Here is a 25,521-nt window from a genome sequence, read left to right as displayed (position 1 = left end):
GGTGAGACCTATTGGCTATGCTAATGCTTGTTTGAAATATTAGAGACTTTTTGCAAGTAGGTAGATGATTAATTTCAAAATTGCATCCTCCTTCAAAAAGACCTAAAAATGAAGATTGTGAGGATTTAGAAATGCTCAATGAAAAATGACTAGCAGGTGCAATATGAATATGAATTTAAAACGAAATAAAGAATTGGTGCTGTCAACTAAAACAAAACAAGCATTAGTGTTAAACTTTCTGCGCGCCTGTGCATGTGACGTCACTGTGCGGTTCCGTTCAATAAATGCAGTTGTACAAGGTGCTTAGCACTTATTAAATCATGAGGGTGCCTCAGTTATTGGCATTTTTATTTTCTAGCGCGAACGTGACCCAAGGGCATTACATCCGGAGAAGGATGTATGACGTTACAACGCATGCTTTTACCACGCATGCTGTTACAACGCAAGTATTACAACGAAAACCTTTACAACGCATTACACTTGGGGGTGCTGGATAGTGAATAGTTTAATTTACTATTCCAACTCCAGTCCCCGTGGACACTAGGGAAGGTGTTGGATAGTAAATTAAAACTATTCCTTATCCTAGAGCGCCCCCCAGTGTAATGCGTTGTAATGGTTTTCGTTGTAATACATGCGTTGTAACAGCACTGCGTGGTAAAAGTTGCGTTGTAAAGGTTGAATACCCCGGAGGATAAAGGCTTTGCCCACAGTCACGGGAGGCTTAGAAAACACTGAGACTCGAACCTGGATTCCAATGTCCAAAGAAGGCTGCTGTAGCTTTTATAGGAATGCTAGAGCTCACTATTTACTGCACTTACAAAAAATACTTTTTACATGTTTTTCGTGAGCTTGGACAAAAGTGTTTGCTGTAATCACAGACACGCATCTATGCTTTGAGCAGAGACAGAAAAATGCTTTGACAAGATCTTCAGCCTTTCAGCGTCGCACATACTGCTCCTTGCTCCTGGCCTCCTGCTCTGTCTGCTCACAGAGCCAAGGTGTGTGTATTAGGCAGGGGGAGCGCCCAACCCCAACCTCTGACAGTCCCGGCCAGCAGGTATCAGCCAAGTTGATTACTTGCGCTTTGTTATGCAGATGTGTGAATTTGCAAATCTTTGGCTGACCCTGGAAACTTCCGGGCGCCCTTTCTTTTTTCTTTGCACGGGAAGGCTGGGCAGAGCCTCTGGATTTCTTTTAACAGGATTCGAAAGAACCACCTACTTTTAAACTAAATGTTAGCACACACCCGAATATCAGGATATATTTAGAGGCACAGGTCAATCATTTGCGGGGAATAAGAAAAGCGCTGCACAGGAAGGTTCTGATATTTTTAAGCCTTTCTCCGTTTGTAAATTTACATTTCTTTGATATGTTGGTTATTTTTTCAATAGCTTTTTATCTTCAGCTTTGGTTTTGTACAAGTTTTTTTCTGAAATTGCTACAGTTACATTGCACGATTGATATTTAAATTAATAAAAACTGTTTAAATGGCGATTTTTCGCTGTTAAAGACCAGTATACCATCACCATCACTAGATTCGTTTTTTGTCTGTGCTTTTAAAAAGTGGTTTCCTTATCTTTTGTGTTGCAAGGACACTTCAGGATAGATTTTCAAACATTTTGTGCTGGGTTAGCATCACAAAAGTGATGCTAACCAGCACAAAATGTTTTTCTTTTTAAATTTACTTTCTATGAAAATAATCTAAAAGTAGCTACTAGTAGTAGTTATATGGGTGGTAGAAGGGCATTCCTGTCTTTTGACTCAAAACCCTATCTACAAACAGTTGTATACAGTGTTTTGTGCCAAAGGTTTATACCACTTCAAGAGAGGCGCTAACAACATAACTGTTTATATTTCTGTTTTTCTTTTCTGACTTTGCATGCTAGATTTTCAAACATTTTGCACTGGGTTAGCATCAATAAAGTGACACTAACCGTCACAAAATGTTTTTGAAGGAATTTACTTTCCAGCGCAAAATTATTTTGCGCAGGAAAGTACACTAAAAGTAGCAAAAAGAAGAACTGCTTTGTGTTACTTAGTGGCAAGGAGACTGTACATTGGTGGTACATGGGCATTCCCATGTAACCACCCATGTCTTTTGACGCAAGCCCTATCTGCAAAGAATTGTGCACAGAGGTTTGCGCCAGAAGCTAACACCACTTCAAAGGAGGCACTCACAGGAGGATTTTTTGTATTTCTCCTTTCTTTTCTGACTTTGCATACGTGCTGTACTGTGCAGCACACCTACAAAGTGGGAAAAGCCTTTAAACTTGTCTATGCATGGTATTTTGTACAGGAAGGATACCCTTCCTGTACGAAACCTATGCTAGACACATGCACACACTGCAGCGCTATGGTGCTAGGGTATGTGCGTGGTGCTCAGCAGCTGAAATCCGCACCAGCGCTAGGGAGAGGGGAAGAGAGCCATATCCCTGTAGATATGGCGATCTCCTGCTTCCTCGCTGTCACGAAGCACAGCCTCTTTGGGTGCTGTATTGTATATATTTTTTGAAAATTTGCTCCTTTGGGGTACATTTTCAAACATTTTGAACTGGATAACCATCACAAAAGTATCGCTAACCACCACAAAAAAACTTGAGGGGGGGGGGATTTTCTTTCCTCTGCAAAACTTGTTATGTGCTGGAACGTACCCTAAAAGTGTTGCAAATAAGCGGGCAGCACTGCGCTTTACTTTGCGCCATCAGGGCGTTACATGGGCATTTACATACAACCACCCATTTTTTTTTAAATATCTTTTATTGCATTTCTTATGTGGATTGCTTTACATATCAAAAGTACCAATAGTGAAAATGTATCATAACAAATCGTAGTCATATAAAAATATGCAGTAGAGACAACAGTGGGCTACAATGGTATTACTCATGTTCCATATCTTACATGTCAAATATGCAGCCTAAGGCACGACTACTAAGGAATCATTCTTCCAAGATGTGGTGGGTTCACATAGAAGAGAAAAGGAAATACAATTCAAAATAATTTAGTGCCACATTACCTAAGGTGTTGAAAGGGGCAGGGGATACATGAAGCAAAAGAAATGCAAAGAGTGCATGACATCGTGGTCTGTCTAGCCGTTCTTCCTAGCAGCCGATGATTCTGTTCAAAAGGTATAGTCTCACCTATGTGCCTCTAGTAGTGTGTATCATTAAACAGTTATAGGACCAATGTAACTAAATCCGCAAGCGTAGTCATTGGGAAGAGCCCAAAGGGGAGCTTGTACAAGTCAATATTCAGAACATTTATTTATTTATTTATTTATTTTGCAATTTGTAAAGCGCCTGGTGACCCGAGGGCATCCCCGCGCTATAAAGATTAAATCCTGCTGAGGGGGATAGGGGCGAAGGGTTTATTTAGGAAACAGAAGGGTTTTGAGTTTTTTCCTGAACGTCAGGTAACAGGGCTCCAGTCTGAGGGAGCGTGGGAGGGAGTTCCATCCGGTGGACGCTTTCACAGAGAAACGTCGACCTCCGGTGCGTGTCCTCTTAAATTTGGGAATATTGGCCAGGTGTTCGTTCTCGGACCGTAGAGCTCTGGGTGCTTTGTAAGGGGTGACCAGGCCGCTGAGGATCGCAGGTCCCGAGCCATTGATCAGTTTATAGGCCGTGCACATGGCTTTAAATTCCACCCTTTGGCGGACTGGGAGCCAGTGCAGAGCCTTAATGGCGGGTTTAGCGGATATTCTTGGGGGTACGCTCATGATTAGGCGGGCTGCTGCATTCCGGGCTCTTTGCAGTCTCGCTAAAGTAGCTTCCGGCGCGCCTAGGTAGACCATGTTGCTATAGTCTAGCCGTGACATTATAAGGCCCTGAACTAATAGTTTCCTAGACACGAGTGGAAGAAGGGGGAAGATTCTGCGGATGGTCCGCAGGAGCCCAAGACAGGTCCCTGCCGTTTTGGCCGCTTGAGTCTTCATTGAGAGGTCGGGTTCTAGCCAGACTCCGAGGGTCTTGATTTCGTGTTTCGGGGTGGGGATTTCCCCGAACACGTCTGGCCAGATCGCAGGGGGGATGGTCGCCCATTGTTTACCCATGAGCATCACTTCGGTTTTAGAACCGTTGAGTTTTAAGGATGATTCGCACATCCAGCCGTGAATTTCGGTGAGACAGTTTGGTAGTTTGTCTGGGTGGTCGTCTAGTTGGGATAGGGAGACGACCAATTGTGTGTCGTCAGCGTAACTCACGATTTTTATCCCGAAAGGTGTTACCACATCTTCCAGAGGGGCCATATACACGTTAAAAAGCGTGGGGCTCAGGGAGGAGCCCTGAGGCACCCCGCTGGTGAGTGGAAGTGTGGACGAGTGGTATTCTCCGTCCCAGACCTGGAACGTACGTCCGGTGAGAAAGGACTCTATCCAGCTGAGTGCCGTCCCGGTAAGCCCTGCTGCAGCCAGCCGATGGAGGAGGACACGATGGTCGACTGTGTCGAAGGCAGCACTCAGGTCGAGGAGGATCACTGCCACTGATCCTCCTGAGTCTAGAATGCGCCTTGCCTCCTCGATGACGGCAAGTAGGGCGGTGTCAGTACCGTGTCCCAGGCGGAACCCGGTTTGGGATTGCCGTAGGATGTTATTCGTCTCGAGAAATCGGGAGAGTTGACCATTCACCAGTTTCTCGGTGATCTTGCTAATCCCCGGGAGGAGGGATATGGGTCGGTAGTTTGCCATATCAGTTGGGTCAAGCTGAGGCTTTTTAAGAAGGGCCTTCACCACTGCGCTTTTCCAGCTGTCGGGGACTGATCCTCGTGCTAGTGAGCAGTTGATGAGCTCCGTGAGTGTGGGGGTGATAGCGGGGGCCACGTTTTTGAGGAATCTCATAGGTGCAGGGTCTAAAGGGGATCCGCTTTTTATTTTATTCAGGGTTGCTTCCACCTCGTTAGGCGTTACTAGCCTGAATGTCTCAAGTTGGGGACGTGTTGCCGTCTGACAGGGGAGCTGAGTATTGTTTCTGTGGGTGGGGGAATTGGGAGGGAGGAGGGATGTAAGGATACGGGCAATTTTGTTGTTAAAATATGTGGCTAGGTCGTTGCTTCTGTCTACCTGGGGGGTGGTGGAGGAGGGAGAGATGGGAACTTTCAGTAGCTCCTTCACGATGAGGTAGGATTCCCTGGAGGAGTTTGAGGCTTCCTTTATCCGGGTGTCATAGTGGGAGGCTTTGGAGGACTTAATTGCAGTTTTATAGATTTTAACTGAGGAGTGGTAGGCCTCTTTGCTGGCATTCTGCCAGTCTTTTCTCCAAAGCCGTTCGGCTCTTTTACAGTTTTTGCGGAGCTGACGTAGTTCTGGGGTGTACCACGGTGCAGAGCCCGTGTTGTTGGTTTTGTCCTCTCGCATTCTGAGTGGGAGCACGGAATCAAGGGAGGTCGTGATCCAGTTTCTGAAATTGCTATTGGCGTTGTCCGGGGTATCTTCATGCACCGGGGTGGTCGATATCAGGGTCTTGGCCCATTCTTCAATGGGAAGTTTGGACCAGGTCCTACCTCTGGTATAGGTGGGCAATTTCTGAGGTTTTCTAAGGGTTCCCGGAAGTTGGAATGGGACCAGGAAGTGGTCCGTCCACGGAAGAGGGATCGGGTTTAATGCTTGCATCGTGGGGGTGCTAGTGAACACTGGGTCCAGCAGGTGGCCTTTGGTGTGGGTGGCTCCTGAGTTGAGGAGACGAAGGTCCAGAGCTGCTAGATCAGTGATCAGGTCGACTACTCCAGAATCTGAGGTGTCTTCGAAGTGAATGTTCAAGTCTCCCACTAATATGAAATTTGTGACGGAGTGGGCCTGAGTTGCTAAAGTGTCTAAGAGGGCATTTGGAAAAGGACCAGGGTGGCCGGGGGGACGGTAGACTAGAATCCCTGAGAGGGAATTCGTAGGGTCAAGTTTGATTGTGAATTGAAGGCTTTCAGAGTCTGGAATTTGTGCGTCGCTAGAATTACAGATGAAGGAGTCTCGATAGATGATGGCATTGCCCCCACCTCTACCTAGTGGGCGAGGGAGAGACTGGATGAGAAAGCCCGATGGTGTGGCTAGCACTATGTCCGAGTCAGAGTGTGGAGTAAGCCAAGTTTCCGTCAGGAAGAGGATGTCAATCTCATAGTCTTCTATTAAGTGGTGGATTAGTGTCGCATGTTTGGGGAGGGAGCGGCAGTTCAGCGAGGCAAAATTGAGGGTTGCGGGCTTCACCAATCGAGTGGGGAGTTTAAGCTGGGTAGGCCGGCAGTTAGTACAGTTGATGAAGGGTCCATTCATATCGTGGATGTATCTGCATGAGGGGGCGATGGAAGGTCTAAGGCTTAAAAGGTCCCGACGGGAGTAGGTAGTCTTGATGGGAGCTCTAAGTGCCAGGGGGTCTGGCCCTAGGCCCGGTCGTGCGCGGAAGGGCGCAGACGGGCTTGCCTTAGGCGCGCCTTTGGCGCGCAAACGGCGCTCCCGCTGCGCTCGTCCGCTGCGCTGGTATGGCCGACACATTTATGGTGGGTATTATGGGCGTGGCCTCGCAGTGGGCGTGGCTTCGCCTTTGACCTCGCTGGCGGTGTGGGCGTTTTCCCCTCTGACAGCGGGGACTCGCTGTGTCTAGAGGGTCTGGGAGGGCAGGCTGAGCGCGTGAATGCAGCGCTTTTGCTCAGGTGAGCTTCGTGGTGTTGAATACAGGTTAAAAACAACAACAGGTGATAACAGTGACAAGTTTTAAAATTCGATTCAGGTGCAGCGTGCTAAACCTCCGGCTTTCCGCCTCAGAGGGAAATTTAATCAAGAATGGGTCGTTGCGCTTTCCAAGCGTTTAAGTAGTCCGGTGGGCGTGGCCTCGCAGTGGGCGTGGCTTCGCCTTTGACCGCGCTGGCGGTGTGGGCGTTTTCCCCTCTGACAGCGGGGACTCGCTGTGTCTAGAGGGTCTGGGAGGGCAGGCTGAGCGCGTGAATGCGGCGCTTTTGCTCAGGTGAGCTTCGTGGTGTTGAATACAGGTTAAAAACAACAACAGGTGATAACAGTGACAAGTTTTAAAATTCGATTCAGGTGCAGCGTGCTAAACCTCCGGCTTTCCGCCTCAGAGGGAAATTTAATCAAGAAAACTATCTTCAAAAACTGCAACAATAACGTAATACATAATAATAACAGAAAATATAAAAAAGCAGAAAGAAAAAAAAAGAGAGGCTGGTTGTCAATGTTGTGTTACTGCTAATGTAAAGCATCTGATGCGAGGTGTGGCTTATTTGGGAGTCAGGGGATATGTAGGTGATGAGGGGGTCAGCGGGGAGGTACAAGGGTCAATAATGGCCTCAGTAGGGTTTCAGCATGCTAGGAACCGAGTTATCGGAATTTAGTATGTGAATATGTCAACGCTGCTTCGCAAATGACTTTTCCCCAGGTGGAAGCCAGGCACGAAATATTTGCACTGGGCCACCTCTTGTGATAGTGTCTCGCTCACAGACTGGGTCAAAGAGTGCGTCTATGTAATTCCACATTGAAGGCACGCCCGGTGAAAGGCAATCAAGGTGTCATCCCAGGACTGTGCTATAGGGTACGTTCGTAATCCCGCTGTTTCTTCCCTATGGAGTGTCGTACTTTCCGCTCTCGCCCAATTGTCGAAAGAGCTGCGCCAATGTGCCGCCTGGGGGGGCTCGCTGGTTTTCCAGCGTTTAGTAATTAACCTTTTCGCCGTGATTAAACCAAGGTCCCAGAATCTAGTGGGAACTCTTGTCTGCTTTGTCCTTTTGTAGAGGCCTAGAATGCATGTTTCCCATGTGTGTTGTAATTCCCCGCCTACACTTTCAGCTAAGGAGGCTGTCACTGCACACCAATAAGCTTGCAGCAAGGGTCATGACCCAAGCATATGCAAAAGATCTGCAGCTACAAGCGCACATCTGGGGCACGCAGACATTGTGAGCCCGAAGTAGCGATTGATTTTGTCTGGAGACAAATAAGGACGGAGTATGATGTAGAACTGAATGAGTTTAAAGCGGGAGTTGCGCGGTATGTTCGTTACGCCAGTCAGTACCACTGCCCACTCCTTGTCTGTCCACTCCCGTCCCCTGTCTTCCACCCACCTGTCCCGCAGGCGCTGGAAAGAAAACTGTGTGTGGGTATGGAGGGCCTGCGCAAGCCAGTGTACCACGTGGGACCCGTTCCCCATGACCTGCAAATATTGTATTAGCAGATGAGTTTGTAGTTCCTCAGAGAGGTCGCCCCAGGCCCGTGTTAGTGTGCCTGCGAGTGTTGCATGTAGCAGAAACTGTCCTGCTGGGAGGCCCGTGTCAGTGGCTAGCGTCCCAAAGGGGACCAACATCCCCTCTGCATATAAATCTCCTACAGTATCTACCCCAGCTTGCGCCCAGCTGCTCAACACCGTCTCTGTGACCAGGCCGCACTCCCTGGGTGTCCCCAGCAGGGGTAGTATCGGAGCGTACGGCTTCATGGAGCTAGTGAGTTTCACGCTTCTCATATAGCACCTACGCGCTACTGCTAAGTGCAACTGTGTTGGACAACGGGTTTTGGTCAGAGGATAAAACAATGTGTGAATTTGCGCGAGCGCCATGACTGTTCCATACAACCGCCCATGCCTTTTGATGCAAAACTATCTACCAATAATTGTAGGCAGGGTTTTGCACCAAAAGTGAACACCACTTTAAAGGAGGCACTAACAGGGGAAATGTTTTTATTTCTTCTTTCTTTTCCAACTTTGCCTGCGTGATGCACTATGCAGCACACATACAAAGTGGGAAAAACTTTCAAACTTGTCTAGGCATGGTATTTGGTACAGGAAGGGTACCCTTCCTGTATACAACCTATGCTAGACTCATGCACACACCCTAGCGCTATGTCGCTAAGGTGTGTCCGTGGTGCTCAGCAGCTGAAATCAGTGCTGGCGCTAAGGAAAGGGGAGGAAAGAGCCATATAGCAGATATGGCGCTCTCCTGCTCCCTCCCTGTCACGGAACGTAGTGCAGCCTCTTTCCGTGTTGCGCTGCATTGCATGTTATTTTTTTTAAATCTGATCTATTGGGTATATTCTCTTCTGGACCAGTTCATCTGCACCTTGGGGAGTGGCTGCCAGTAGAGAAAGTCCAACACAGGAATCATACATCATTGTAATTCTGCTGCTGCATCAGGCCCGGCTTCTGGATTCTACATCTAGGAAGGAAAGCTGGGTGTGGGCCATGGGGGAAGCTAGTAAGATTATCAAAATTATTTTAAGATTGCTGTTTAGACTCTGACAAAAACTTTCTAAAATATAAATGTCTAAGAAACTAAAGTAACAGATGTTTAGTAATGTTCAATCCAGTGGGTAGAGTTGTGACCATGCCCAGGACCCATTTTCCTGTCTTTGACTTTAAACTACCTTCTAATGGGAGCTTGCATTCCCTGTCTTTGGTTGCAGTGGAGTATTGTTGATAGAGCAAGGACTCGCACGTAAAGCGACTTGCTCTCACTCATGAACCTCGCCTAACGTATAATCATATTAATCCCATTGTCCGTCATTTATTTAGCATTTTTTTCCCAACACGCGGGTGTCCCCGAGAGGCTTGCCTGTGTGTCTTTTCATCCTCACAATGCTTGCACTAAGGAAATGGCTGCTTTGCAGAATTCCAGTCTGCGCATGCGTCGGTCATACCCATGTGATGTGACGCATTCGCATTTTGGAGGGATTGTATTGCTCATGCGCACTGATGCAAAAATGGCCGCTTGTCTCTCACCACGCTCTCTGCTTGCTACCGCTGCTTTCGCCAATCTGTCTTTTCGCACTAAACTTTAATACTATAGATGTTATAAAATAAGGGGTATGTTAAAATCCATCACGGTATACAGTGTGATCATTTTTATGTATGATTCTAATTTGTTTTCGCTTACTTTTCATGTATCGCGTCTCTGGGGGCCGGGGAGTGCATGGGCTACGCCATATTGAAGCTCCTCTGAACCCTGCCATGTGACCTGGGGGAAACCTCACTGCGCAGAAGCTAAAACAAGCCAGCTGGCTCCTGAAGCCTGATGCGCCTGGGAAAACTCTCCAGGAGGATGAATTCCACCTTGAACGAAGCTACACTGTTGCTATATGCTATGCACTTGTATTGTTTGCTGTATTCCTATGCCTGGGAAACGTGAACCCAAGGGGCGGGTATGAAAAATTATTATTAATGATGGGAACACTGAAGTCTAGGAGGTGACAAGGACCAAATCACCTCTCCTGACCAATCATAATGTGGGAAATTGTCACTTGCAACATTAGTGGGTGGTCTAAGGGTCCCCAAACAGTATAATTGTCCTAGAGTAGCATAGAGAAATTGTCCGACTTGTCCGAGTAGCAGACCTGTCACTGACCCTACGAACTCTATAGGTGCTCAATCTAGAGTGCTGCGGAGCACTCTGTCCATACTTTCCACAAACTCCTAGGGGTGGAAATAGTCCTAAGTGCTGGCGAAGCACTTTGCTGGGAAATTCGAAAACCCAATCGGGGTTACTGGCGGATTACTTGCAGAGAGGGGTAACGCAGGCGTTGCATCCGAAGCTGTGGGTATTGTTCGTACCTTGGTGAGCCCAGTCCTGACCCAAAACCTGAGGGGTATCCTGTCCTGACTGTCCGTGAGCTGTACCTGCTCGCATTCTGGTATTCCATTCCTTGAGGGTCCTTGTCCCCGTCTTTCCAAACTGACCCGAGGCCAGGGTTAGTCTTCATTCCTATCTAGGTAATTATTAATCTGTGGGTTTACATCTTCCTAACTCTCTCTCTCTCCTCCTCTTAATAAAGCACTCTTGCCTGTGATATTGCTCTATCACCTTCGAATGCACATCATATGCAATTGTTTATTTAGAATTGCTCCACTTCTCTCCCCACCTGTAGGGTATTATCAAATTGTCGTAGTATATCAGTGTTTTCCATTTTTTCCCTTCCCTTTAGCATGATTGCAGTGAACTTAGTAAGAATAGCCTAAGCAGTTTTAGTTTGAATATACGTTCTAGATCTTGTCCCAGTCCTTTGCCCTAGTATAAATTTCTGTGGATAGTTTTTGGTTTTAGTGTGCCTTACCCCAGAGTGTTCTCACTTACTCTAATGATCCTTGCCCTAATCCATAGTTATATTGTGGCTTTGGTTCTACTGATAGATGTGTTACTTTGTATTTGGCTTGTCATTTTGGCATATTCATTCTGAAATCTTTTGACAAACTTTAAAACTCATCAGGTGTCTGTGGTCATTTACAATAAAAGTGTGGATAATGTAAAGTTTTACTCCCTTCAGGAAACTTGTCACCTATCCACTGCTAGCTCCTGATCCGTCAGGAGTAATGTGCCTGTGGTAAGTCAGGTACATGAATACTAAGTGGTGTGAGAGGCACCCCCAGAATTACTCATAGTGGCGTGCAAGGAATCACCCGGTTCACGCAAACCCAGTCCTCGTACTCACGTCAGGGCCCAGTACGTGGGGAAAATTGGTAAATTTGTGACCCGGGTGACCTGCGCGCTCTATCATTGTGACATACCATACTAACAGTTTGGGTGATGGGTCTGAAGGCATCAGATTTCCTCCTAGTGAATTCAAATCTATCCACATAGCAGATTATTCAGAAGGGTTTGTGGGACCCTGGTGAAAGACTATTGTAGGATCTAATTCTTGATTGTTGTAAGGATCCAAGCGTTGTTTCTGCAAGAGTGTCCTGGAACCTAAGACAGACCCACCCCCTCCCACCTACACCTATTGCGTCTATCAAACTCTAGACCACGATGGTGATATGGTGGGAAAGGAGGGAACAAAACAAGGAAAGGAAGAGGGAAGAGATTCCTTGGACTGGTTGAGTCTTCAAACAGGCGAGTAGGACACAGGTACTAAAAAAAAGGATAGCGATCAATAGACAACAAGAGAGACAAACACAACTGGGTATTCCTTCATAAGTTTACCTAAGGTCTTCTTGCAGGTTCTCAGAACACAGGTTACTAAAGTTTTCTCACAGGATCCCACAATAGATTGGACCAGAGACTACCACTACTCTAAGCAGCCTAATAATGAAAAGAAAAGAAAAGATATGTGTGAACCGGCTCAATATCTACAGTGGCACACCAGCGCCTAATAGAGGATCACCCTATCTGGCTCATCGACAGTGGGCGTAGGTCTTGAGGAATCCTAGGGCCTAATTTATGAGGCTGTGCGTCACTTTTACGCCGCCGGTGCGTCACTTTTTGTGACGCACCAGTGGCGTAAAAAATGCGCCTTGTTGCGCTATATTTACAAAGTGACGCATCTAGCGCCAGGTATAATGTATGCAAGGGGAGCGTTTTGACGCAAGAAAGGGTCGTAGAAGTGATGCAGTGAAAACTATGAGATTTCACTGTGTCACTTTTAGGATGCCGTTGCGTCAAAATCTTGCGCCTGCCTCACAGCAGGCGTAAGACTGACGCAGGCCCTTTCACATGGGGCTTGCCCCATGTGAAAGGACGCATTGCTGGAGTTGCGTCACTTTTGTGACACACTCCAGCAATGCGTCACTTTTGCGCTTACAGATACGTCAGAAATACTGACGTATCTGTAACTCCTTGCGACATGATGCGTCATACATTAAATATGACGCATCAGGAATGTCGCAAGGAGTGCGCACTGAGAAGTGGCGCATCGCTGCTTTCACGCAGCGATGCGTAATTTCTCATAAATGAGGCCCCTAGAATCTATCAGTTTACCATGTGTGTTCTGAAAGATACAAGGTGTTGTAAGCTTAAAGGTACATATAATCTGGTGGAAGTAATAATAAAGTAGCGCACTGCGCCGTTACCAGTCTTTCAGGAATTCACTGCCGTGACAGGTGCCTGGTGTCAAGACTTCAATGGTATCCAAGGAGGGCAACAAAAAATAAGGGGTATATGACAATCATGTAGAGCGGACTTCAACAACCACAATGCCCCGATAAAGTCGACGGAACTGCTCTGACGAAGTCCAGCCGGCCGACGGAACAACAAGTCCAGCCGAAGAAACAGTCCGTTCAGCCTGCGGGACAGAGGAGAAGAAAGCCGGCTCAAAGTAAAAAAAAGAAAGGGAGGTTCTAAGATGCCGCAATGGGAGGAAGAACGGCCAAGCTACTCTGGCGTTTCACAGCTGCAAAGGTTGTGGCTCCGGGGAAGGCCAAGAGCTGCCAGGGTAACTCTAGAAGATGCGGAACCGACAAAAGTTCAAGGGTCTCTCAGGAACGAAGGAAATCTGACGAGGACAGAACAGAGGGTGACGCAGCGAGGCGTAAATGACGCGGCGAAGAGTCGAGCACTAGAACACGAAGCGCATCAAATAGGGGAAGTCAGGCTTTTAAGGCTGCCTGACCTCCTTGCACACGCGTTGTGCATGGTGGCCATATTTGATGTGGAACTGGCAATCGTGACCGTTGTCTCCCATATGTTTTTGACCATCCATTTCAAATGTTTCCCTTTAATTAATACTGTTGTGTTACTTGTCAAAAGTTGAGAGTACAAAGTGGTAGGCACCGTGTGGTGCCTGCCACGTTCATGCAAATGCACAACATTCCTTTTTCGCATTGCGGTGGGTGCTGCTGAAAGCACTGCTCGCCGCAATGTAAAAAATGCTAAATGCCCCCGCCAGTGTGGCGATTTACAAAAGGGGGTGGTGATGAACAGAGTGTCTGAATTGAGCAGACCACTCTTACCCAGTCCAAAGATCAGGGCTTGATCCATCACCGTTATTTATCTCACTGCCCCATCCCAGCTCAGAATCTGGCTATATGCAAATCAGTCTGTCCCTGGCCCAGTGCATCATGGGAACAGGGCAGACTAAACTACCAAGCCAATTCTTTACCAGAAAGGAGACAAGCTACCGGGGACCGGTTTCTGGCATTTCAGCCTCTTCGGCCCGGCTTGCTTGAATCCTGATGGAGCAGTGAGAAAGGGACTCATGTCTGAGTATACCCTGCCACACCTATAGTGGCCAAAATCGATTTACAAAAGGGGGTGGTGATGAACAGAGTGTCTGAATTGAGCAGACCACTCTTACCCAGTCCAAAGATCAGGGCTTGATCCATCACCGTTATTTATCTCACTGCCCCATCCCAGCTCAGAATCTGGCTATATGCAAATCAGTCTGTCCCTGGCCCAGTGCATCATGGGAACAGGGCAGACTAAACTACCAAGCCAATTCTTTACCAGAAAGGAGACAAGCTACCGGGGACCGGTTTCTGGCATTTCAGCCTCTTCGGCCCGGCTTGCTTGAATCCTGATGGAGCAGTGAGAAAGGGACTCATGTCTGAGTATACCCTGCCACACCTATAGTGGCCAAAATCGATTTACAAAAGGGGGTGGTGATGAACAGAGTGTCTGAATTGAGCAGACCACTCTTACCCAGTCCAAAGATCAGGGCTTGATCCATCACCGTTATTTATCTCACTGCCCCATCCCAGCTCAGAATCTGGCTATATGCAAATCAGTCTGTCCCTGGCCCAGTGCATCATGGGAACAGGGCAGACTAAACTACCAAGCCAATTCTTTACCAGAAAGGAGACAAGCTACCGGGGACCGGTTTCTGGCATTTCAGCCTCTTCGGCCCGGCTTGCTTGAATCCTGATGGAGCAGTGAGAAAGGGACTCATGTCTGAGTATACCCTGCCACACCTATAGTGGCCAAAATCGATTTACAAAAGGGGGTGGTGATGAACAGAGTGTCTGAATTGAGCAGAAAAAAATGCTAAATGCGCCCGCCAGTGTGGCGGGCGCATCCTAATCTCCTTCACTGGACCGGCAGCGCTATCCCAGCCCCCAAGGACTTTCCTGCTTCTTAGCGCCTCGTGGGCACTATTGTCTACATTGCCAGAGAAGAGGAGCACTGTCAGTTGTCCCTGGAGCTGTTGGGCCTCTCTAGCGCCTGGTGAGTGCTGCCTCCAGCACCTGCCCAGGAGAAGAAGGTATGTGGTACCTGCAGCACGTGCTGCCAGGGAGAGCTGGTTATTTTCTATACAGCGCCGTGCTGCTAAAGCACTATATATTCAATTCCCCGCATTTTTGCTGCAGCTTGCTTCTGTATAGGTGGACCCTGCTGACGGACGATCGGGCCATGGACGGATCCTCATTATTTTAGATGGAGTCCTCCCTGGATCCATGAGGGTGAACACGTTACCTGCATTAAACTAGTGTCTTCCGATCAATGTTACCATATACCTTCATATAGTTAATATATTGGAGCGAACACCGCGCAAACCGACCGATATAATCAGTGAAGACAGAAGCCCCGTCCGTCCATGCATCTATAGACCTCCGTCAGATAGAACACTTTCAAGACAACCACATACCAGCAAGTGGATTGATTCTTTTATCAAACAACAGTACTTTCTCATCCGCTTGGGCTTTATTCGCCAGCAGATACTGGTGCATGAATACAGACTTCCTGAAGAAGGCTCACGCCGAAACGCGTTGAAAAGGAATGCACCTCTGTATTTTTTAATAATCAATCAAATTGTCTAGTTTTACACCATTTGCACATATTTTGTCTTTTTTATCTATAACAATTTGCACGTATAATGAACTAAAAAAACAATTGCTAAGAAAAGAAGATGTTACAAAAATAAAATATCATAAGAAATCAACACTAGAGTGTTTTCAGTCATTAGTTATTCAGTTTTCGTCCCCCTTCCTTAACAGGCACATAACCCGGTGCACTTTTGCTCAGACTTTACCCCCCCATGTTGTTTCCTTGCCAGGGTTCATTCGATTAGGCAGGGGCCCCCTATTTTCCTAAGCTTGCTTCTGTGGGACCATGATGTCATTCCTGGGAGCTAGCACCTCGTGGGCACTATTGTCTTGTGTGGGACTCGGGATCTTCACCAGCTCCCTAGTGCCTTGAAGGCACTATTTTCTTGGATGACAGAGGAGGAGTGATGCCTGCAGCGCTGTGCTGGGAAAGCGCTATATTTGGTGGTCTGTTACTTCAAGGAGGTGAGGAGGTGAGGAGCTGACGCCTGCAGCGCTGTGCTGCCAGAGCGCTAGTGTGGCTCAGGGGTTAGAGGCGGCAGACCCGGAAGCTGAGATCGGCCCTGGACCAGGGTTCAATTCCCCGCCTCGACGGGGCTTGGGCTCAATAATTCCACGGACTCGATAATTCTCGCTCCGGTGCCTACTCAACTCACGGGTTCACACTCTGCGACTCTGGGCAATAGCTTGCTTAATCTCCACAACGGCCCCTCGCGGCGGAATGCCTGGCTTTCACCTTGTGGATACCCTGCCGGGGTTATCTCACAGGGGAATACCAGGACGGGTTCCCTAAGCAAGCGCTTAGATGCCTGCGGTGTGGGTGGTTTGCGCTATATAAATACATGTACATTTACATTTACTTTATTCTGGGACACCCTGGACTTAGGAGGACTCTTAGCGCTTCGTGAGTGCTACAGCTGTGCCCCAGAAGGAGGTGAGGAGCGTGGGCATGTTGTATCCTGCTTCTCCCTGCTCATCTTTCATTCTTGTCCTTTCTTAGTCTCTTGTACTCTGCTGCTCAGCCTGTCTCTATGATGTCATCCTTAGCTCTATCTGTGTGTCTTGAAGTGTACTGTCCGTTACCTTGGAGGCTGAGCAGCAGGGCAGCTCCTCCCGGTGGGGCATTTACCTTAACCTTTACTGGAACCTGGATTACTACCTTATCTAAATACTGTACTTGATTATTTGATTACCAAGAATTAACACACATCTGGATGCAGCAACACAAGGAGTCATCAATTTATTTTGTTAAATGCAATAGGGCGTTACTTTCCTGTGTGCTGTATTTCAACACCCCCCCCCTCTCCTTTCCCCCCCAAAGAGAAGGCCTGTGGGACTCCCCACGTTATTGCCAGAGAGAGCCCTGCAGCTATCGAAGAAGCAGGAGCAGTGCGTGCTCCATTCCGAGTGATGCCAGCAGCGCTGTGCTGTCAAAGCGCTATATTTGGTGGCATGTACATCAAGGAGGTGAGAAGCTGATGCCTGCAGCGCTGTGCTGCCAGAGCGCTACTTTATTCTGGGACACCCTGGACTTGGGAGGACTCTAGCGCCTCGTGAGCGCTACAGCTGTGCCCCAGAAGGAAGTGAGGAGTGTGGGCACTACTTTCCTGTGTGCTGTATTTCAACCCCACCCCCAAGGAGAAGGCCTGTGGGACTCCCCACGGTGTTGCCAGAGAGAGCCCTGCAGCTACCGAAGAAGCGGGAGCAGTGCGTGCTCCATTCCGGCTGCCCCCATCGCCTGCCAGCAGGAAGGGGCCTATCGGGGCACAGTGCGGTGCCCAGAGATTGCGCAAGGACTCCAGGGAGCCCGGTGAGTAGGGCTCAGTCCCATCTTGGTGGGGGTGGTGTTGGGGCACATTGTCGTACTCGCCTCGACCTGGTGCCGCTCTGAGGGCACCGTGGTGCCCGTGCTGACCTTACAGCAGCCTTGTTTGACAGCGGGCAGCTGCAACCTTGGGGAGCACTGTGAATTTCAGGGGTCCCGGAGTTGGGCCCCCAACTGCGCAGTGGTGCCAGTGCTTATTTTTGGGCCTGACTCCCAGCAGCGTCGCGAGTGCGCAGGCAGCTGCAACGTATTGGGGGCATTGTACTCCTCATGAGAAGAGAGAGAGAGGAGTGAGAGACACTCATGCCCTGCCCCAGCGCTTTGCGCACTTTGCTGTTTTTGCAGCCAGCCCTGACTTTGCGGGACATATGGCATTTGAGCCCCGGAGAGAGGTCAGTTGGCCTCGGGTCAGTTTCAGAGTGTTGTGCCTCCGATTGGGGCGAACTGTGTTTGTGCTGGCGAGGCCTTTTGCCCCATCTGATTTATTGCATACTATTGTTGCATAATGCATTTGTACCTAGGATGATACCTAATGCTTTTCCCTCCGGTTTTCAGTGCTGATTTTAGGCCTATTGTGTTCCTGCAAAAGAGAAGCCACATGATAATATGTTTAAAACATAGGATTGGTGCAGAGTATGATTGGCAGGTCTACTGTGGCCTGTAGGATACTGATGATGCCTCCTACAAATGTAATTCATGCTTAATGAAAGGAGTTTGATTGATGGCTATCGGATGGTGCATTTACACTGGCGATTTTGTGCAGAAGGTGCCACTCTCAGTAATGCCATGATGTTTTCATTATTTGCCCACTGCCAATGAGGTTGATGCCATAAGAGGCTGAAGGTCTGCACGTTGGGTTTTCACGCCCCAGGAGGAGCTCTGATCCTGCCTAATATCTTTTTCCCAAATGTTGGCGCTGCTGATCCTGGGTGTAAGTGGGGTTTGTGTAAAGTGCCCCCATGCTAATGTTTTCCTGCTTACTGATGCCCTGCATGAGGTTCTATGCCCAAGGCCTACTCAGCATATGCCTCAAGTGATTGATGCAAATATGATTAGGTCTCCATGCTCATATGTTTTGTGCCTATGGTTATGCATAGTGTGCCCCATGTTTATGATTTGTACCTATGCTGATGCGGTTTTAGGTCTACTTCATGCTGTGGTGGTTTCCATGCCTACTGATGCCTAATGCATATGAAGTTGCATAATGTCATGTTTTGATGTTCCAGGTTATGCTTCATGCTAAAGTTATTTATACAAATGTGTTCATACCTATGGCTGTGCCGATGGGCCTATTGCTTTTTCCTAGGGTGCACATTGTTGAGGTTTATGCCAAGGATTTCTACTTAGGGCCTGGTCTGGCCAGTAACTACTGGCTGTTATACGTTTACTGCGTATGGACTTTCATTTTATCTGTGTACTTGGTGATGATGTTGGCAGAGGCCCAATTGGCCCTGCCAGGTAAATAATCCCCTGTATACGGCTACCCGTGCCAGTTGGCACCGTGTTCACAACTGTGATTGCATCCTACTGTGTTTGGTATAGTGTTTGGTATAATACACAAGCTTTTTTTCATGCAACCTGGTGTGGAGTCTCTTTTTGTAGTGTGCCTGGTGTGTCGCCTGTGAGTGTGCTGCGCAGATGCTTTACACATTTCCTCCGGAGTTTGGCCCGCCCGCTCTGCACTACGCTCCCCGTTTCTAACAGTTCCATTGAACTCACTCTTTCAAGTATCAACTGCAGATGTGTTTTTCACACTGACCATAACATTAATGGTTTTCACATTGCAAAGTATTGATTTATTTACTGTTTGAAAACTGATTGCTCTGGTCATACTGTATGTACTGATTGCATTTTTGTATCTAAAAATATATCAAATCAGAGCTATTTTTCTAAAATGGTGTTGGAATCCTCTCAATGCGTGTCAATTACTTATTGTCAATTTTGCTGATTTGAAAAGCTTCACAATTGTTCCTCTAAGTAGCCTGTGTGGTCTTTGTCACTCCACCAGGACTGATAGAAGGTATACTTGGAGAGTATACTGAGAGGAGGTCTACTAAGAGAGTACCCGGGTTCCATCTTTGCATATTTTATCGGTATTGCACTGTAAGGCACCCCTGTAAGACCACATACTTCGACCATACAGAAACCACACTTTATCACACAGGAATCTCAATCCAAGACGTCACTGATGATTAATCACATCCACCAAACCAGAGAAGCAGAACGAGGACAAGTTATCTCTCACCGCCCTGGAATGAAAGCTACCATATTGCGATAGAGTTTTACTTGGCAGGTTTACATAAGGCACTATTGAAACTCTTTGTTTTTGATCCTGATCTTAAGATACTTTTTCTCATATAATTGTCTTTTTATTTCTGCATTCAAGTGCGATCTGTAAGTCAGGATTGCAGTTGTTGAGCGATAAAACAAATGGCAAAAGGGTTTTCTCAGTTCCCAACCAAATATCAAAATGATTATGAATATACTGAAGCAACATTTTCAATTTATGGCTATGTGAGTTTCTAGGATTGAAAATATAGGCTTCGTACAATTGGTCCATGTAAAGTTCTCTCAAAAGGTGATGGGAGGAATGCTTGAAAGTAATCTAACCACGGGCACTCATGCGGGTAGCATTCCCTTTAATGGTTCTTTTGCTCACCATGCCACCTCGGTTTATACCTTGCCTTTGGCAAATCAGTCTTGACCCTGCTCCTCATGGGAACCATCCAGTTGAACTGCCAGACTATGTCCTCTCTGAAGGCAAACACAAACAAACCAGGTTTGAACCGAGGTGGAAGACAAGAAAACAGAAGTAAGAAAGGTGGTGAGAGTGAGAAAAAAACACTCTTTACTATAAAACAAAAATAAGAAAACAAAATAAGAATTGGCAAAATGAAAAGACTGCCAGCCAGTGTCAGACCGTTTGGCTTTACCAGTGCTTTTTTCCTGGATACTGTATCAGGGCCTAATCCATACTTGCTTAACAGGTTTCAACACCTGTACACATTTCTTATTACAGCAATAAGACTCTACACATGGTCTAAAAATCAAAGCAGGCTATACAATAAAAAAGTGTAAGTGGCCATCTTCACTGCAGACTCAGAATAGCTCAAAGGTTTACTGTCCAGTCCTCTTTATACCTCACAGTTCTTGCAGTGCCGAGAAGCTCCTCTCAGATATTGTCCCCTCTAAGGACAGGTGCAGGACTTTCAAAAATTTATTTTTGGTCTTTTCATCTTTCAGTGTCTTTCTACTTCTGTTGAACACAAGGTCTTAAGTAGGTCCTTTTGTCCAGTTTCGTCTTCTTGATTCATGTAACTCAAACAGCTACTCTGGTAAGATGCAGAACAGATGTAATATACAGCTCAATGGTGCCAAGATAGGGTTCACTGCTTACAAGGTAGTGGCTACATCTAAAATGGCTAAGACATCTTCTAGGTACCCCATTTTATTGGTGATTCAAAAGTCATCCCCAAACAAATTAAAATATATTTGTCCCATTTGTAAAAAGAAACACCTAAAATAAAACAAATTGGGATGTATTGATGCCAGAAAGTAATGAAGTGAAGAGTGGTAAAAGGAACAATATGAAAACGAATACAATGTCAGAAAGGATAAAATATAAAGACAACATAAAGAAGAACAAGGAAATAAAGAGAAAGTATGGAAGTTGGAATAAGAGAAAGTATACAGTGAGAATAAGGAAAGAAAATATTCTGGACAAGAGAAAGTCCAAGATAAAAAATAGAAAAAAAGCAATGAGGAAAGTTGGAAGCCTATACAGGACAAAAGAATAAAATATAAGACTAAACAAATGAGATGAAAAAAACTCATAGAATTGAACAACGAAGGAACAAAAGAATGTATGAAGACAATGAAGTGAGATGTAGAAAGCAAAAGTGAGAAAAGGCAACATGAAAGGAGGACAAGAAACCCGTTAGGAGAAAAACACAGAACAGAAAGACAAAGAAATCAAAGCCAATGCACGATCCACTTTCATCCAAAATAGGTCAAATTAGCACAAGTTCATGGGTAAACATGTGAGCAGTAGCACCACGCCAAGGTTTTGACCTTTGCTACTGGACATTCACACCAGCCGTGGGGCAGTGGGAGTACCGGCCGGGCGGTGACGTGGGTGGGGGAGGGGCAGGGTGGGGGGTAGTAATGTATGTATTACGGAGTTTAACAGGTAAGTAAACATATAAATAAATAAAACTAATTTTGTTGCGCGCACTGCATCACATTTGGTGATGCAGTGCACGCAACAAAATTCTTTTTTTTAATGTAATCCATACATTACTACCCCTCACCCTGCCCCTGCCCCTCCGTCACCGCCCGGCCGGTACTCCCACTACCGGCCGCGGCTGCATTCATACCATTCACACCGTCATTCAGGGGTTACCTTGCTGCTCATCAGATCAGAGATCCGGTGTCCAGCTCCAGAGAGGGGTGGTGCTTGGGTTCGTCGAGCTCAATTTGCCTACTGGAGAACCTGGAAAACAGCTTCTTATTTGGCCATACCACACCGACTGGTCCTTGCACCCCCACGTCACCGTGCATGACTGCCTTCTCATTGGCTGCTGCGATCTGCGTGGTGTTTGTTGATTTCTCCTCTGTGAAGGAACCAGGCAAGCTTCTGTCAGGCCTCGGAGAAGTAGAGCAGTTGTGGCCATCCTGCCTGTCTGATGTCAGTCTGAGTGCCCTAAAGTCCCTCACTCACACCACATTCACACCATTCATAGCCCACACCCTTCACTCACACTGCAGGCATCCCTGGCTATGGCTCTATATATAGCTAAGTGGTGAATGATGTCACAATATCTGCCAGGGGTGTGATGAGGTAGATGATGTCACAAGCCTGACAGGACCCAGGATGTGCTGTAGTACCTGCTGTCTCAAGGGATCGATTGAAATGCTGATAACACTCAAGGCTGCATGGAGAGACCGGTACACAGACAAAATATTGAGTTTTAAATTTTGATATACAATTATATCGAAGTTTAAATATCGATGGGACAAAATATCGAAGGTAAGTAATATCGACAGTCTTAATATCGATATTAGTGTGATATCAGTAATATCGAAGTTTTAAATATCGATGTCAATAATATCGAAATAAATAATTTCGATGTTACTAATATCAATTTTTAAATAAATTTAGTGTATATTATATTGTATTTATTATGTTTTAATATTTATTTTTAATGTAATTGAATTAAATATTATCTTTTACTTCTGTAGCGGGTTGTGGAATTATAGGGGAATAGGGTGGGAAGTAATTTAATTATGTCACATTAATTATTAATTAGTAGGAATTATTAATTAATTAATTGAGAATTAATTTTTAATTAATTTTAATTAATTGATTAATTGATAAATATGTTCTGTAGCGGGTTATGGGTTTATAGGGGAATAGGGTGGGAAGTAATTTAATAATAATTAATTAATTAATATATGTTTGTAAATATTTTAATTAATAATTAATTGGTAATTAATTTATATTAATTAGTTAATTAATTAATATACTTTTGTACATATTTTTAATTAATAATTAGCTGGTACTTAATTAATATTAATTAGTTAATTACATTAATTAGAGTAATTTTTTTATATATAATTTTTTGTTATTCTTAATTAATTAATTGGGAAAAAATAATATTAATTATTAAATTAAATTAATTACAGCTAATGTGCTAATATATTTACTTTATTGTTATTGTTAATTAATAATTAATTGGTAATTAAATAATATTAATTAATTTTGAGTAAAGGAGTATTTTTAGGGTTCAGGGTCAGTTTTCAGTTCTTGGGTAAAGGGGTATTTTTAGGGTTCAGGGTCTGTTTTCAGTTCTTGGATAAAGGGGTATTTTTAGGGTTCAGGGTCAGTTTTCAGTTTTTGGGTAAAGGGGTATTTTTAGGGTTCAGGGTCAGTTTTCAGTTTTTGGGTAAAGGGGTATTTTTAGGGTTCAGGGTCAGTTTTCAGTTCTTGGGTAAAGGGGTATTTTTAGGGTTCAGGTTCAGTTTTCAGTTTTTGGGTAAAGGGGTATTTTTAGGGTTCAGGGTCAGTTTTCAGTTTTTGGGTAAAGGGGAATTTTTAGGGTTCAGAGTCAGTTTTCAGTTCTTGGGTAAAGGGGTATTTTTAGGGTTCAGGGTCAGTTTTCAGTTTTGGGGTAAAGGGGTATTTTTAGGGTTCAGGGTCAGTTTTGGGTTTTTGGGGTACAGGGATATTTTTAGGGTTCAGGGTCAGTTTGGGGTTTTTGGGGTACAGGGATATTTTTAGGGTTCAGGGTCAGTTTTGGGTTTTTGGGGTACAGGCGTACAGGGTAAAAATAATTTGTTTTTTACATTAAATCAATTAAATAAAATTAAAAAAAATAAAAGTACATTAAAATATTAAGTGTTTTATTTATTTTAAATGTATATGTATTAGTTTTAATTTTGTTTTAATATTTGTATTTAATATTTGTAAAATTATATGTATTTTAAAATTATTTTTACATTATTATTAATACATTTTAAAAAACGATATTTTTTATTTCGATATTTTTGTACTTGCCTTTATGAAGATATGACTCCGATATTTTTGATGTCGATATTTTTGTATTTCGATATTCTGTCTGTCGATATTATGTCAGACTTTCGGAGAGACCAGTGTTGCAATATGTTGATAGGTGTAAGCCCGTCTGTAACATGACATCACAGAACCAAAAGATTGAGGGAAGGAAGTCAGTTACAATGAACTAATTATTAAGGTTTCCTGTGTTTTCTTATTTGCTTACAGATTTTTATTTTGAACCTGCCTAGACAGACAGAAGCTGTCAGAGGATTTGTTTCAGAATTTCTCTTTGTCTTAATTATTCTACAGATGTTGTAGCCACTGTGGTCAATAATTAACAATAGTCATCTTTCAATGTCGCTGCCAAAAAGAATGTCCTTCAAACCCATCATAAGAGAATCTGTAAAGGCACTGGTGAGACGGACCTGGTGCACTGCACAGGAATGCGCAGCGTTTCATTCTGTTTCCTCCTATCTGCTCTGCCCATTTCACAGGTGTGATTCAGGTATTCAAATGGCAGGGTGGGATCTAAGAATTAGAAGACACCCTGCATCTTTCTTCTGCACTGACTGGCAGAGCCTGGCAGTGGCCTTATGGCTGGTCTCTGAGTCTTCATCAGTGTGAATGCCTCTGTGCTGGCCTGGCTTGCCATAGACTCCTTGGGTGACTCTACACAGCTTCAAGAGGCATTGCACCCATTCAGTCAATAGAAGGTAGTTCTGGGTACCCAGGGGAGACGAGGTGCCCAACAAAACTGTAGCCTTAGAATCTGCTCATTACTGCTCACAAAATGAACCTTAGACATCATACACAGCTGCAGCTTGAACCTGAAAAAACAATTTATATTTTGCACAAGAGGCATTCCAAGGGTAGAATTTGCATTCCAAACTGAGTTCTGACTATCCAAATTAGAAGTGTGGTTCCAATCTGCATTCTAATGGAATTCTTTCATTTCCTAATTAGAACTCTCATTCCAAACATAGAATCTAATTTACAAAGTAGAACTCATTCTAAATTAGAGCACACATTTCATATTAGCAAAGCCTGAACATCACATAGTGGCTTCATTGTGACACCACAGACACCTTCATTGCAAGTCTTGATGTACATTTGATTTTGCACAAAAACTAAATTTCTGATCTAACGGGTATTGATTCAAGATTCAAGATTCAAAGATAACTTTATTCGGTATTTGGCCAACACCATAAAAGCAAACAATACAAGGTACATTCAAAAACACAACATTAAAAACTTGATAATTAAAACGAAATCACTGCAACAAATACACTTTGTTACATTTATCAATCAATTAATCTAATCTTACAAGCCATAAAATCTTTTCATAAAATACGTTTGGTAGGAAAATAAGTTCATTGGGTTGGTAGAACGGTTGAGGTAAATATAGCATATTTGTGTATTATATGGTGTTATTAGGCACAGAATAATACTCATACAAACCCTCAGCCTTCTAATCGCTTCTCATGGTTCCTCTACATTTTATAATGAACGACAGAAATTTTATCACCACTACAATAGTAAGCTCATCTTGGAGCAAATACAATCTATGGAGGGCAGTTTTACAACTTCTCAGGCCCCACAGCTTTAATAGTGGTAGCAGGTGTTTTTTCCTCCCCCACTGGTAATACTGGCAGAAAAGAATGCAATGTATATTAGACTGGGTGGCTACTCCATCACAC

The sequence above is a fragment of the Lissotriton vulgaris genome, chromosome 10 (genome assembly GCF_964263255.1).
Source record: "Lissotriton vulgaris chromosome 10, aLisVul1.2, whole genome shotgun sequence".
Taxonomy (NCBI): domain Eukaryota; kingdom Metazoa; phylum Chordata; class Amphibia; order Caudata; family Salamandridae; genus Lissotriton; species Lissotriton vulgaris.
This window is presented reverse-complemented; position numbering follows the sequence as displayed.